This window comes from Nicotiana tomentosiformis, chromosome 11 (assembly GCF_000390325.3).
Source record: "Nicotiana tomentosiformis chromosome 11, ASM39032v3, whole genome shotgun sequence".
Classification (NCBI taxonomy): domain Eukaryota; kingdom Viridiplantae; phylum Streptophyta; class Magnoliopsida; order Solanales; family Solanaceae; genus Nicotiana; species Nicotiana tomentosiformis.
In genome coordinates, this window is record NC_090822.1 from 46,567,594 (window position 1) to 46,581,939 (window position 14,346).

Here is a 14,346-nt window from a genome sequence, read left to right on the forward strand (position 1 = left end):
TTCCGCAATTGTAGTGTAAAATTGAACACCACACAAATCATCTCCTTTTCCCATCTTGTGTGGTATTGAAGTACAAAATATCAAGAGGAGTGGTAATCAATAGTGAAAAAATCCATGAAATAAGAGAAGATGGTATCTTTGATGACATCTTGATCATGAATCTAGTTCCTTACATCATCAACTAGAGCTAGATCTTATTTCTCCTTACCTATTGAGGGTTGAAGTGTGAAAGAACTTAGTACTAGCATTACTGTGGGTCAACGAGAGGATTTTAGATTTTAATTTCCAGAAAAGCTCTTCATTTTTTTGAAAAATAGAGTATTCTGATTGGAGTTTGCATGTCGCAATAAAAGCTTGATTCGAGGTGTCAGAAAAACATTGCCGTCTGTTCCAAAAACTAACTTTTAGCTCCAGTACATAAAACTTGAAAGCATAGCTAGGGGACATCTGGATACCAGCTAATCTAGCTAGGAGCTGCTTTTTCTTGTGAAAGATGTTTCCAAGACTTTTTTTACCAGATCATTTCTTGAGACTGAAAGTTCTTAGTTGCATGCAAAAGATTGCTAGAATACTTAAAGCAATAATGTACTAATGATGGAAAATCTTGGTGGCTGCACCACATAGTTTCAAACCTGAAGGGCTTGGTTTCATTATGAAATTGGTGCATATTCGGGTTGACAAGGAGTGGATAGCGGTCTGAGTGTGTTCTAAGGAGGTGAGTAACAGTAGTGTCATGGTATATGGAGATCCATGCATCATTGTCAATGTTGACACGCAATTTTGGCTCATAATATATAAAAATCACTTTCTGCAGGCTTTGTAGTCATTAACTGCAAAGTATAATCTTTTACACATTTTAATATTAATGAAATTTATTGAAAATTAACCATATTTTATAAAATATGAGAATTTTTATCATGTTATTGAAGTTATTCCAAATCACCATTGTTGCACATTTTCTAAATTTCAGAATAATTTATTGATAAGTTTTCTATTTTCAAAATATTAGGATTTTTCTATAAATTTATTTTTATTTAAAAATAAAAATAATAATTACTACAATATTATTTTAGTTATTGGTATATTTCAATAAATACTACAAGTCATATTTTTTAATTAAATATGGGAGCAAATAGAATTTATATTTTAAACGCGAATCAAATCTAGTCAAACCTATATCTTGTCAACTTTTTGTATAATATTTGACATGACTAGATGTTGACTTTATTTTGTGGTTAATTGTATTATATCTTTTTGATAATAGGAAGTTTAAACCATTGGATAGTAACTAAGGGATTATAGGATTATTTGGGGGACAAGTGGTTTAGCTCTAATATCCATTGGTCAAAAAGGGGGAGGGTTAAAATATATTATAAAAAGGTTGGGGTAAATTTTAAAAAGGGGGATTAAATTTTATTTTAAGGGGTTTTAACCCTAAGTTTCTCTCCCTCCCTCATTTTGGAGATTGGCTGTCGTTCACCTCACTCCCTTCCTGACTTCACTGCCGCTATCGGTATTAGTCACTGATCGAGTAGAAATCAACTCACGTTCCCCCTTCCCCCCACGGCTGCCGCCAGTGCTGCTCTCATCCCCCTCTCTTACTCTTCTGTCTCGTTAGGCAAGGGATTCGCTAGCGAAGAGAACCCATCTGGATCTAGTCGGAAAAAGAGTTGCGGCAACCCCCGTTTAGCTTTCTTGTCCACTTCTCATTCTTTGCTTCCTTTTACAGGTTAAAGACGGCCCAGATATGGCTGTATTTAATTAGATCTGGGCGGAAGAAAATCAAGCGACCCTTCTCTGCCTTTGTTCATCCGACATCGTTATTCCGGTGGACACCGCTATCGTAGCAGGGCTGCTATTGCGAATATATTTTGTTGTACTATGTATTGCTATTTTGCTACTTTGTAACATGAATTTGTGTATGACATTTCGGTAATATAAAAACAAATTATATCGCTAAAAGTATGGACGAAAATAATTATTCGGCGAGTTCTCTAATTTTAGAATTGTTATCTTGGTTTGTTCATTGCTGACCTTGTGATTCTAGAATGAAAAATCCCATTTTTGGTTCAGATTCACTAACTTTACAATGTTAATATTTTCTCTTTACTTTTATGCTCTTTTCACCGGTGACATATCGAGACTCGTAGATCCTTGGTTTCTTCGAGGATATCTCCGCTAGAAAATAATATTTTCATTACCTTGATCCATTCAGATTATATTGTCTCTGTTCGGAACATCGTTCCATCACTGTGGCTGCTTAATCGTTGGTCTTGATAGTGTAATCTTGTAGATTTACTGTAATTAGTGGCCAATAAAAATAATACAAATTATTGAGGCCACGACTCGATTTGTCCCTTCGAACCAGGCCCAAAAAATAAAGAGGCAATGACGATAACCATCGGAAAAGAAAAAAAGACGAGAAGTACGATGAACCGACACTTTGGACGGTAACACAGTTGGCTACCATTAATCGCAACCAAAGCGGTTCCTATTCTCATGTCTAGACAAAATAAAATATATAATTCGAGCCTCCCAAAAATATTTTCAAAGAGACTTTTTTCAACAACACTGCTTCCGTATTTGATCCACGTAACAAGTTTGAATATGTTAGCATTGCACTTGATGGACCTTTTAGGGAGAAAAAAGGGAAGAAAATAAATGATGAGGTGTATGCTTATATGAATTCTTTGTTTAAAGAGTATCGTAGACAACAGTCAGTTGTTTCACTTCAGTAAGAGGTAAGGCAGAAAAAGGGAAAAGGGAAAGGCACCTTGCCTTCTTTTCGTTTACGTGGCTACATACTTGTAGCGATCAAATGGCATATTTATTATTATTTATTATTTATTATTTATATAAGAAAAAGGTAATTGTATGGGCCTTTGCTTCGAGAACAATCGTATTAGCGCCTTCGCAGCATGCCTTTCCATTCTTCGAGTGCAGTTCCTTCTTGAGCCTTTTCTTTTTGACTCCTACCGAAGCAAGCCTCTCAAGTGCTGACCTTTCTTCCCACCTTTGAGCGAAGCAAGCCTCTCAAGTGCTGACCTTTCTTCCCACCTTTGAGCGAAGCAAGCCTCTCAAGTGCTGACTTTTCTTCCCCCCTTTGGTGAGCTGACCTAAAAAGTATTCAACAGGATCTTGTCCTCAATCTCCATCTAGATCTACTTCATCTGATAAGATATCTAATATATCTAGTGGGAGTATTATAACTGCATCATTAATAAGTATGAAGTTTCACTTGAAGAAACAAAAGAAAGACAATGGAAGTGGGGGTGCTAAATCGGACTTGGATAAATATATTAGTGAAGAACAAGAGCCTTTTAGTGAAAAATTTGATATCTTAAGTTGGTGGAAAATACATGCTCCTAGATTTCTTATTCTTCCAGAGTTGGCTCATGATGTGTTGGCCATTTCAATTTCTAATGTGGCGTTGGAATGTGCATTTAGCACCGGTGGCCGTATTCTTGATTCATTTAGGAGTTCATTGACTCCTAAATGCGTGCAAGCTCTTGTTTGTGTTCAAGATTAGCTTAGAGAAGAGAATAATTCTATTAGTGTTGAAGAAGAGTGAGAGTATCTTGAGGAACTCAAAATTGGTAAGCTTTTAATATTTTGTGTGTTTTAGTTCAAAATATATTGTAACACCCCGGAAAAAAATATTCGAAGAGTTTTAAGACCATTAAGGAGATTGGCGGGTGCTAATTATATTAATTCGGGTATGAACAAGACTGCTAATTTGAATGATATCAATTGATAATGATAATATATATATGAGGTGCATTAAGAATAGTTTATGGTCTAAAAAGAGCCCTAAGGCTAAGTCAAGTTGAAAATTATATGATGGGATAAAGTTTCAAGTGAGTTCGCACAAGACCTAACTTCAAACGAGCATAAATCTCAAGATATGTAGAGTTATATGGTGTATAACCTATCAAAAGAAAGGTCTATGTGTCTAATTTCTAATGATTCAAACCGTTTCTCATTTGAAGATTCCTACAAGAAGTTATGATGTTCTTACTAAAGGGTGGCAGAACAGCTACGCGAATCTTGCGTAGCCTATGCAACATTACAGCGTAACCTACGCAAAATTGCGTAGGCAAATCCAGTAGCATCAAGGGTCATTTTAAGAGCTGAAAACGTGGGTTTAGAGAGAGAATGGGTTAGTTCTTCATCTTGGAATGAATTTCTAGAGAGAAGGAGGAGCTCTTCCACCATGGATACACTTCAAGGTAAGTTATTTTGGTACAAGGATGATTATATAACATCATTTAGTGATAACATTAACATTATTATAGATCAAATTCATAGGAAATGGGTTGAATCTTCAAGAACATCAAAAAGCGAAAAAGTTAGATTCCTCCACCAGAGGTAATCCCTTCACTTGAGCTTCATATATATGTCATATTGGAGTATGGGTAGCATGTTTATGAGTTTTATTTGAAGTTCTAATGGGATATTGTATGAACTCTAAGGGAGGGTCTTAAAAATGATATTTTGGGCAAAGAAGAAGATGAATTGATATACAATGAATTGTTTTGAGTTTCTAATAATTCCAATAGACTTGATAACTTAATTGATGAACGAATTGAATAGGGAATTACCATTTTGACAAAATACAACACTACTTCTTGAAATGGGTGTTCTTAAACATAGGGTTTTGTTAGAGAAGACAATGAATAGTGACTTAATGATGTTGGGTAATTAACATAGTATTATTAATGACTCCAAATGAGTATTAAATAATAAGAATGGAATTGAATAGGCTAATAGATGAGCCTATTGGATAATTTGGGATGGTTGAAGGCTTGTTGCAAATTATGAAGCCAAAATGGATATTTATGAATCTTTTCGTATTTATTTTGATATAGTTGGGATATCTAATGGTAGATATTGAATTGTGGGTGATATTTGGACATTTTAATCAATTGGAGCATTGTAGTATTTTCGGAGTTTGAAGATTTGAGGGTCGAGTTGAGGTCGGATTTTGGTAAAATTGGTATGACTAGACTCGTGATTGAATGGGCTATCAGATTTTGTAACTTTTGTCGGGTTCCGAGACGTGACCCCCACGGGTAATTTTTGGGGTGTAATTTCGGATTTTGTGAAAAATATTAGTATTTTGATATGGAATTAATTCCTATAATTTTGTGGACTGAATCAAATTGATTGTGGCTAGATTCGAGCCGTTCGGAAGTTGATACGCGCAGAATGGAATTTTTGAAGCATTGTTTAGCTTGCTCGATATTGGATTTGTCTTGTTCGGGGTAAGTAACTCTTCTAATCTTGGAGTTGAGGGTATGAATCCTGAATATATGTATTATGTTAATTTTTGGGAGATGACGCACATGCTAGGTGACGGAAAACGCACATGCTAGGTGACAAACGTGTGGGCGTGCACTATAAAAATTGTGACGTAATTGTTTCCGTAAAATTTTGTAGTTAAATAATCTTGACATTTTTTATGTAGTTTTATGTGTTGAAATAATTGAGCTGAGAATCATATTAAAAATCATGTTGAGGCTATGTGGCAGTATTATTGGGATCCACAGAGGTCGTATTGTTGTGAATTATTTATTTTAAATTGAAAATTCATGCTCAGTCATATTCATGTCATTACATATCATATCTCAATCTCTGTTGTTATTCATTGATACATCATATCATCATTTTCAGGCTATTTTCATGACATTGTGAGCCTATGAGAAAGAGACTGGAGAGATTGATGACTGAGTGAGGTCGAGGGCCTGATTGTGAGGATAATTATGGGATCGGGCTGCATGCCGCAGCAGGCCATATTGGCTTTATATACTTTATTATTATGGGATCGGGTTGCACGCCGCAACAGGCCAGATTGGCTTATTATAGCACGTGAGTTGTCCGTGCGGATCCAGATATTGATACTATAGCACGTGAATTGTTTGTGCGAATCCAGATATTGATGTTATGGCACGTAAATTGTCCGTGCAACACGTGAGTTGATCGTGCGGATTATAGCGCTTGGGCTGTAGGAGCCCCTCCGGAGTCTGCACACCCCCAGTGAGCACAGTCGACTATAAATAGGGATCGGGCTACACACCGCAGCGGGTATTGTACAGCGCTGAGTGATTGTGTGTGCTGAGCATAGTGAGAGAGAATGTGAGACAGTGAGATTGAGTACTCTGAGAGTGTGAATACATGAATAAATCTCTGAGATACATTGTATTAATATGCACACATGACATACAGGCATAGAGATATATTTTTCTCATGTTGTACGGTATCACATCATTCATGATTTTTCACGCATTTTGACAAATGGACATAATGATGAATTTGTTTCACACTGGTTATCTGGAAAGAAAATGAAACATCTTATTTATTATTGAAAGGATTTTGGGAAAAATTATTATTTTCAAACTTATTCATATTTTTGACAACTCCATTAAACGATTTGGGTTTTCATTGATGTACTTGAAAGGCAAAACTAGTTTCAGAAATCATGTTTATGTAATATGACATATTTGGTCGCATTATCTTTAGATATAGAAAATAATGGAAGCACTACTAGCAATGTTGATGTATAGTTGTAACTTGAGTTGTAAGTTTAATACTTTATTTGTTTGGTGATATATTTTTGTAGTTTTGTTCTTTTATCATCAAAAAATTATATTCTAATTTTGATTTTATTTTCTTTCTTAAGTTCAAGTTCAATCATGTCCCGTGCTTCTAAAGTGCACTAAGTGCACTAACATATTTGAGAACACTTTGAGGTGATAGAAGATAATGGAAAAGTTCGCAAAGTAGAGTGCTTACACTGTGGTTGAGACTATAATGTTCATCCAAAGAGGGATGACACATATAATTTAAGGAAGCATATAGAGGTTGTCTTGAGCGTTTTTCAAAAATTCATATTTAAGTTAATTTGAGACAATTTGTGTTATTTTGATTTTGAATTTGTTAAGACTTATTTAAGTTTAATGGGTTAGATACTTAGACTTATGGGCCAGTGTTCTCATGTTGATGTTGCTGCTACTTGTTAGTTACACTTTAGCTTTATGTTTGGCAAAATGGAAATAGGTTATATAGCTTTATGTTTGGCAGAATAACAGTAGGTGTGCATAATGTTGCTGTTGTAAGCATGTGACACTTTAGTTGTCATTTGTACAAAATACATAAGTTACCACCTGAATTAAGTAACCAAATCCCTCTTACACATTTTTTGCGGAGGAAAATCACCTAAACACTCCTCTATCTTCTTCCTAACCTCAGTCAGTCATTTTCCATGGTAATTTCAAATGCATCTTCCTCCCAGCAACAATAAACACTGAAGAAATTAGGGTGGCACTTTGATTAAGAAAGAGAACCAGTTAAAGAATTTTATCATTTGTCATCTTAATAATCGGAATTGGTCGGAATTGAAGCCGAAAATACTTAACTTTAAGCCGTCGGTACTCCAGCCTATGTTGCCTCCTCCATAGACCAATATAATCCTTGACACCTTCCACAGGACAAACTCCAAATCAACCCCAAATTTAAAATTTAAAAAAAAAAAAGAATGAAGAAGAAGAAGAAAAAAAAACAAACTAGAAAATTCATTCTTCTATGGTGGAAGGTACCAGCGTGAAAGCAAGCAAGAAAGAGAGAATTAAATGGGTCACTTGTGTGGTAAAGGAGGATATGGATAAGATAAGGAGGGAGGGTAGTGGCAGGGACGAAGGGGGAGGGTAGCGGCAAGGACGAAATGGGAGGGAAGGGTTTAGATACTTTTTTCTTCTATTTATTTAAAAGAAAAATAAGGAAAAAAAATATTTGGACTAAATAATTATCTTTAACACGCTCAGTTACATGTGTAAGGTTATTTTCGTCCACCAAAAGTATATACCACGTATTTGAGGCATAATTTGGATGGTAATTTATGTATTTTGCCTTGTTACTAGTGTAAACTTAATTCTTTTTGGTAGGTTTATGCCCTCTCGATTTTTGTTGCATCTGTGTAAACTTGAATTCTGCTGCTGGCCTGCTGCTCGTTAGATTCTGACACTGGGCTACTGCACGTTACTACTAGTTGCTCATATTTCCCAGTTCCTTATCAAACTTTTGGCCTTCTTGCTTAGTGTATTGACCTTTGGGTTTAGGTGTGGCAAATATACTCTACGAGATTTTGCAGAACTTAATTTTGGATGAAGAATCCGATATTCATGGTGCATGTAAAGGTTCACTAAGAGCTCATAACATGACACCAATAGAAGTGTTAGTATGCAATAATACCAAGGAAAAGATTAAAGTCAGTCTCGCTTCATAGACTTCATTTGTTTTATTTAAGATACAACTAAATCTATATATACATCAGAATATTAAAATGTGTATTAAGATTAAGACATCTGAACTGAATAGACATAATATTAAGATAGATTTTATGATCTGAATACTAAATGATTAAGACTTTTTGTTTTTTAAATTTGAATATATAAAACTTATCTTTATTTAGAAATTAATATAAATTCAAATAAAATACTAATTATATATATATATATATATATATATATATATATATATATATATATATAGTAATTGGTGGTGGTGATGGCTAACAGATGTGCTTTTGACTACTGACTAGAGGCAGTGGTTGGTGGTGATTTTGATTGATGATAGTGGTTCTGGGTAGTAGATAGTGGTGATTGGTAGCGATAGCGATTATGGTTGAGGATGTTGGTGATTGGTAGTGATAGTTAATAATGGTGGATGATGGTGGTGGTTGTGATTGAGGAAGGTGATGGTGGATAGTGGTAGTTTATAAAGGTGGGCGTTGCAGGCTATAGCAGACTACTATAATTAGGATGGGGTGATAGTTAATAATGCAGACTACTATAATTATTTTGTAATAGCCCATCAATGCTTGTGATCCCCTTCCTAGTTCCTCGTCCTCCACCTCCCACCTGCTAGCTTAGCAGTGTTAGCACAACATGACTGTCCACTCTCCATTTATATCATCTATCCATGTTTGTAAATGATTTCCTTTTAAAAGGAACAATTCCGTTAATGTATCAAACGAAAATCGTATCAAATCAAAATAAGAAATATCGAACCATAACAAACCACTTTGGTACAATATTTGGTATACACAATTGATAAACCGAATATTAATATAACAAATCAAAGCTCTTAAATATCAAACCTAAATACCGAATGCCGGCCTCTAAAGGTGATATATAGATCAATGAAAAGTTTCAAACGCAAATTACTCATTAAAATCATGAGATTACTCATCTAATCATAAAATCAAAGAAAAACTTTGAGTCTAAGTAGTAGTAAAAAGTCAAAGATGATAAGCGATCAGAACCTGTCGAGATTTCACTGTTAACATCGCACAAATTAGTCAGTGGATTGACAGACTAATGAATTCTATCGTCAAATCGCTCTTTCTTTCCCATGAAAAGAGTAAAAAGGACCTCAAAAGCAACAAGAGGAAAATATAAAACTGGTTAAAAAGTGAAGACTTCAGAACTTCGTAGAGAGTTGTGTCTATGGTACACATTTCAAATTTCAAGTGAAGGCCTCAGAACTTCGCAGCATCCAAAAAGTAAATACTTAAGAAACATGAGAACTCATTGAATTAAAACCAAAACTAAAACAAAGCAATTTAAAGGAAATTTAATGGGGACTCGGTTTATGGGTGGTGATATATCAGGATGGTCGGCAAGGTGGATTTACACCATTACGACGAACGAGACCAATCTGAAAAGTAGTCGTCATTGTCCTCATAACACTTTTAAATCTCAAAATAATCAAAAGCAATTTATAACGAAAACAATTGGAGAGTCATCAGATAGGAGCGAAAGACTAAAGTAGTTTTATAATCACAAATAACTTCATGTGAACTATGCTACTAGTCATCATTTGACCCACTACTGCATACACAGAAGAAGCAATTATCAATTATTGAATTAAAAGTAGAGAAAAACTATATAAAATTTTGATAAAAGGGCAGCCTCAGAAGGAAGGCAGTAGTATAGTCGTAATCATGATTTTCTCATTATCGCAAAACAACTACATCATCATCGGCAAAAACTGAAACCAAAACTTAGAAAAAGATAAAAGAAACAAATAATTTTCTCTGAAAATCAAAGGGAAAGAATGTGAAGGATTTAAAGAGACATAAAACGGCCTCATAGAGAAGATTAGAGTATTCAACATGAGAAAAATTCAGACATATGCTTGTCTATTAAATAAATCTAATCATTGGCCAAACACCTAGCAAATACAACAGACGAAAAAACAGAAAAAAGAAAAGAAATAGAAGTTTGCGTCGAAGCTATATAGAAGAACGGGAAAAGCTTACTAATTGAAGATCGGAGGGAGGCCTATAAAAACAAAAGCAGTCAGAAAATTGAATCTGCGTAAAAACTACGGGAATGGAGCTTATATAAAGAGGAGAAATAAAGGCTAGGGTTTTATGAGCGCCCTTAGAGGAGAGCCCTCAGCCCAGCAGCCTCCTTTCAAATTTTAGCCCAATTTTGAATGGAAACCCCGGCCCATTAATAAAAGGAAAACTTTCATAACTACAACTTTAGTCTTTATATAAAGAAGGGATCTTTACACAAATAGCCGGCCATAATTATTATTTTATATTTTCTAGCCATATACATAGTTTATACATTAATTATACACATGTAATACATAAATTATGCATAGATTATATCTCCACGGGCTAGTTTTGGTTTAAGTGGTTGGGTGGGCGGCTATTTGGGTTAATTCTTCTATAAAGAACATCATGTTATAAATAAAGACTGTAAAGTAAAGACAAGTATAGAGAGAAACTGATATTTTATTCAAACTTCAAACTTATGTTCATAATGAACTGCAAAACTCATCTATTTATAAAAGAAAGAAAGCAGTTACGAGGCTTTTCAGGAAGCAGCTGCAAGGCTTTTCTTTAGCTGCTTGTAAGCTGTCTGCATGAGCTGCTTGCAACCTGCCTGTTTAATAAGAAGCTGTTGCAAATCATTTCATTGAGTTGCTTGCAACCTGCCTGTATCAGCTGCTTGTAAGTTGTCTGCATGAGCTGCTTGCAACCTGCCTGTTTAATAAGAAGCTGATGCAAATCATTTCATTGAGTTTCTTGCAACCTGTCTGCATCAGCTATTTGTAGATAAATTTCAACAGAGTACTAAATGAAAAATCTTCTTCAGGAAGATTATCTATAGTGGAGTAATGAATGGACATCCACAATATAATACTTTCATAACACTCCCTATTGGATGTTCATTAAAAGACAATGTGCCTCGTTAAAACCTTACTAGGAAAAACTCAGTGGGAAAAATCCTAGTAAAGGAAAAAGAGTACACATATTTAGTAATACGCATTTTTAGATGCCTCATTAAAAATCTTACAAGAAAAACCCTATGGGAAAAAGCTTAGTAAGGAAAAAAGAGTACATCGCGTATTTCACTACCCCTGATGAAAACCTTGTTTCAAATATTTGAGTCTTCGCATTCCAATCTTGTATACCATATTCTCAAAAGTTGAAGTTGGCAAAGATTTAGTGAACAAATCTGCTGGATTGTCACTTGAACGAATTTGTTACACATCGATGTCACCATTTTTCTGAAGATCATGTGTGTAGAATAATTTTGGTGAAATGTGCTCGTTCTATCTTCTTTTATATATTCTCCCTTTAATTGGGCTATGCATGCAGCATTGTCTTCGTATAAAATTGTGGATCTTTTATCACATTCCAAACCATATTTTTCTTGAATAAAATGAATCACTGATCTCAACCATACGCATTCCCTACTTGCTTCATCGCCCTTCTCCGGCGCATCAGAATCGTCACTATGAGTTGCCCAGGTGCCACCGGGTCTTTCCTGATGGTCACTTTGTCTGCCTGAAACTTTGCTTTTTTCTTCACCATGCCATCCGTATTTGGGTTCTCATGCACCCTTGCTTCCCGGCACAATCTAGTGACCAGAGAGGGGAAAAGGAACCCATACCTCTTCTGTGGTGAACGGACGAACGTCTCAGATGAATAATCTTGGCCACATCAAAATCGTGGCCATTCACGAAGCACCAGATCAAGGCAGCTCTCGGACCATTTACCTCTGTGGTGTTGTGGGACGGCAGCAAGCGACTGTTGATGATGTACAACCAGCACTTTCCTTCAAAAGTGAGTGAGGCAGAGTGTAGCTTCGATCCCGGCACAACCCATACTACCTCTTTGTCTGGTGCACATATAGTTCTGAAAAACCTGTTCCATGTGATGGGTTCTCGCTTGTAAGTATCATAGAAATCCTCCTCCCCATTGAATACAAGCAATCGATACACTCTGCTGATGGCTTCTATCGAAGCATCCACCCTCGTGTGTCGCACAGTGCATATTCTATCCTCATGTTCAGGGCAGTTGGCATAGAACTCCCGGACAAGCATCAAGTTACCCTCCTCTGGCTCTTTGAAAAAGTTATCCAACCTGTACCTGATCAACTCCCGATACATATTAAGGCACTCATCCTGGAGGGACGCCCTGTCAATACCCCTTTCTGGTACAGGTTTTTTAGTGGCCTTCAAACTGAAACGGTCTTGGACAGCTCTGGAGACAAACCTGGTACAATCAAACTGAGCTGTACTGATCGGTGTCCGTGCCCGGGATGAACCTCCATAACCACTTGATGAGGCTCCGATGATGCGTCTCTTCTTTGAAGGTGCCATGGTACATACACAACAAACACTACTATCAGTAATCGGCGGAATATGGGAACCAATGGCGGTTACTCAGACTTCACTCGCACAATTGGTCACAATTTACATTCAAACTCATTGTGGCAATTCAACAAACACTTAAGGTGCATATACCCCCCAAGTTACCCAAAGCCCTAATTGAACTTCCATTCCTCACAAACTCAACAATGTCTTCCCCCAATTCAACCAAATCTATTAGCCTCACATGCCACATATATACTACAATCCTAAACCAAGACAAGAGTACCCATGATTCTACTATCCTACACATACAATAGCAAAGGAAAAGAATGGGAAAAATAAAAAATTGAAAACAAAACAAATACTAAGAAAGAGGAATAGAATCATGTTACTTACTTGGAGATCTTGGGAGGAACGGAGATTGAGGATTGGTTGAATGGAGAAGAGGAGGAAGGAGAATAAGCTTTGTTGATGAGAGAAATTTTGAGGGAGAGGGAGAGGGGGCATGTGTTTTGTTTTAGGTGAAGGGGGAAAGGTTTTAGATTTTGTTAAGGGGGAGGGAAAGAAGAAGTGGGGGAGTGGGCGGTTAGGGGGGAGGGGTTAAGTAAAAGAAACTAATTAAAATAATAATAATAATAATAATAATAATAATAACAAATTCTGAACCTGGTACCGCCTCATCCGCGGTCGATCGCGTCCAATCCGCGGCCGCGGATGAAGAATAGTGAGGGGGGGAAAATCTGCGCCCCAATTCGTGGTCAAGTCCGCGGGCACAGACTTGCGGCAGTGAAGGCAGTAAAATCCGCAGTCGACTCCGCGGTCCAATCCGCGGGCGCGGATGGGGGGCAGTGGTCTGTGCAAAATCCGTGACCTACTCTGCGGTCCAATCCGCGGCCGCGGATATCGATCTCCACCAAATTTTTGTCTTTTTCGCACTTTTACCTATCTCCAGGTTAATTTCATCCCCCGAATCCTTCTGATGCGCATAATTTTATCCCTGCAAATTAGTAGCTCGGTTAATGTCATTCAAAATCAATTACAAAAACAAGAGTAAAGAAAAATAATGGGTTGCCTCCCAAAAAGCGCATGAGTTAACGTTGCAGCACGACGATTTACAACAAACCATGGGTTGCCTCCCAAGAAGCGCCTGATTTAATGTCGCGGCATGACGCAGGCTTTCATTATTACTCCGGGTTGTATAACAACACTAGATCTCCAGGTTTGAAGTTCCGATCTAGAATGTGCTTATCATGCATCATTTTCATCCTTTCTTTGTACAATCTTGCATTCTCAAATGCATGGAACTTGAATTCCTCGAGTTCATGTAACTCGGTGACTCTGCTGGTGCCTGCGGTCTCCATATCCAAATTCAACTGCCGCAGTTCCCAAAGGGCTTTATGTTCGAGCTCTACCAGAAGATGGCATACTTTTCCAAACACCAACTTGTATGGTGACATACCAATTGGAGTTTTGAATGATGTGCGGTACGCCCATAATGCATCATCCAGTTTCTTTGCCCAATCAGTCCTTGTCGCATTCACTGTCTTGGTCAGGACACTTTTGATTTCCCTGTTGGACACTTCAACTTGCCCGCTCGTCTGTGGGTGGTAAGGTGTGGCTACCTTATGGTGAACTCCATACTTTTCCAACAGTCGTGCGAATGCTCTATTGCAA

General features: G+C 36.8%; 1 long non-coding RNA gene and 4 other non-coding genes across 5 annotated transcripts; all 5 read right to left on the reverse strand.

Moving 5' to 3' along the window:
* Window positions 1-8,615: 8,615 nt before the first annotated feature.
* On the reverse strand, window positions 8,616-10,377 carry LOC138900839 (uncharacterized). Its single transcript, XR_011412151.1, has 2 exons — window positions 10,319-10,377; window positions 8,616-8,994 (listed from the first exon to the last, which is right to left on the reverse strand). It is a non-coding gene; the product is annotated as an uncharacterized lncRNA (long non-coding RNA).
* LOC117281282 (small nucleolar RNA snoR14) lies at window positions 9,309-9,396 on the reverse strand. The gene has a single exon (XR_004511884.1). It is a non-coding gene; the product is annotated as a small nucleolar RNA snoR14 (small nucleolar RNA).
* Window positions 9,638-9,737, reverse strand: LOC117281280 (small nucleolar RNA Z43). Its single transcript, XR_004511882.1, has one exon. It is a non-coding gene; the product is annotated as a small nucleolar RNA Z43 (small nucleolar RNA).
* LOC117281279 (small nucleolar RNA snR60/Z15/Z230/Z193/J17) lies at window positions 9,794-9,885 on the reverse strand. The gene has a single exon (XR_004511881.1). It is a non-coding gene; the product is annotated as a small nucleolar RNA snR60/Z15/Z230/Z193/J17 (small nucleolar RNA).
* Window positions 9,966-10,043, reverse strand: LOC117281281 (small nucleolar RNA U83). The gene has a single exon (XR_004511883.1). It is a non-coding gene; the product is annotated as a small nucleolar RNA U83 (small nucleolar RNA).
* Window positions 10,378-14,346: the final 3,969 nt, after the last annotated feature.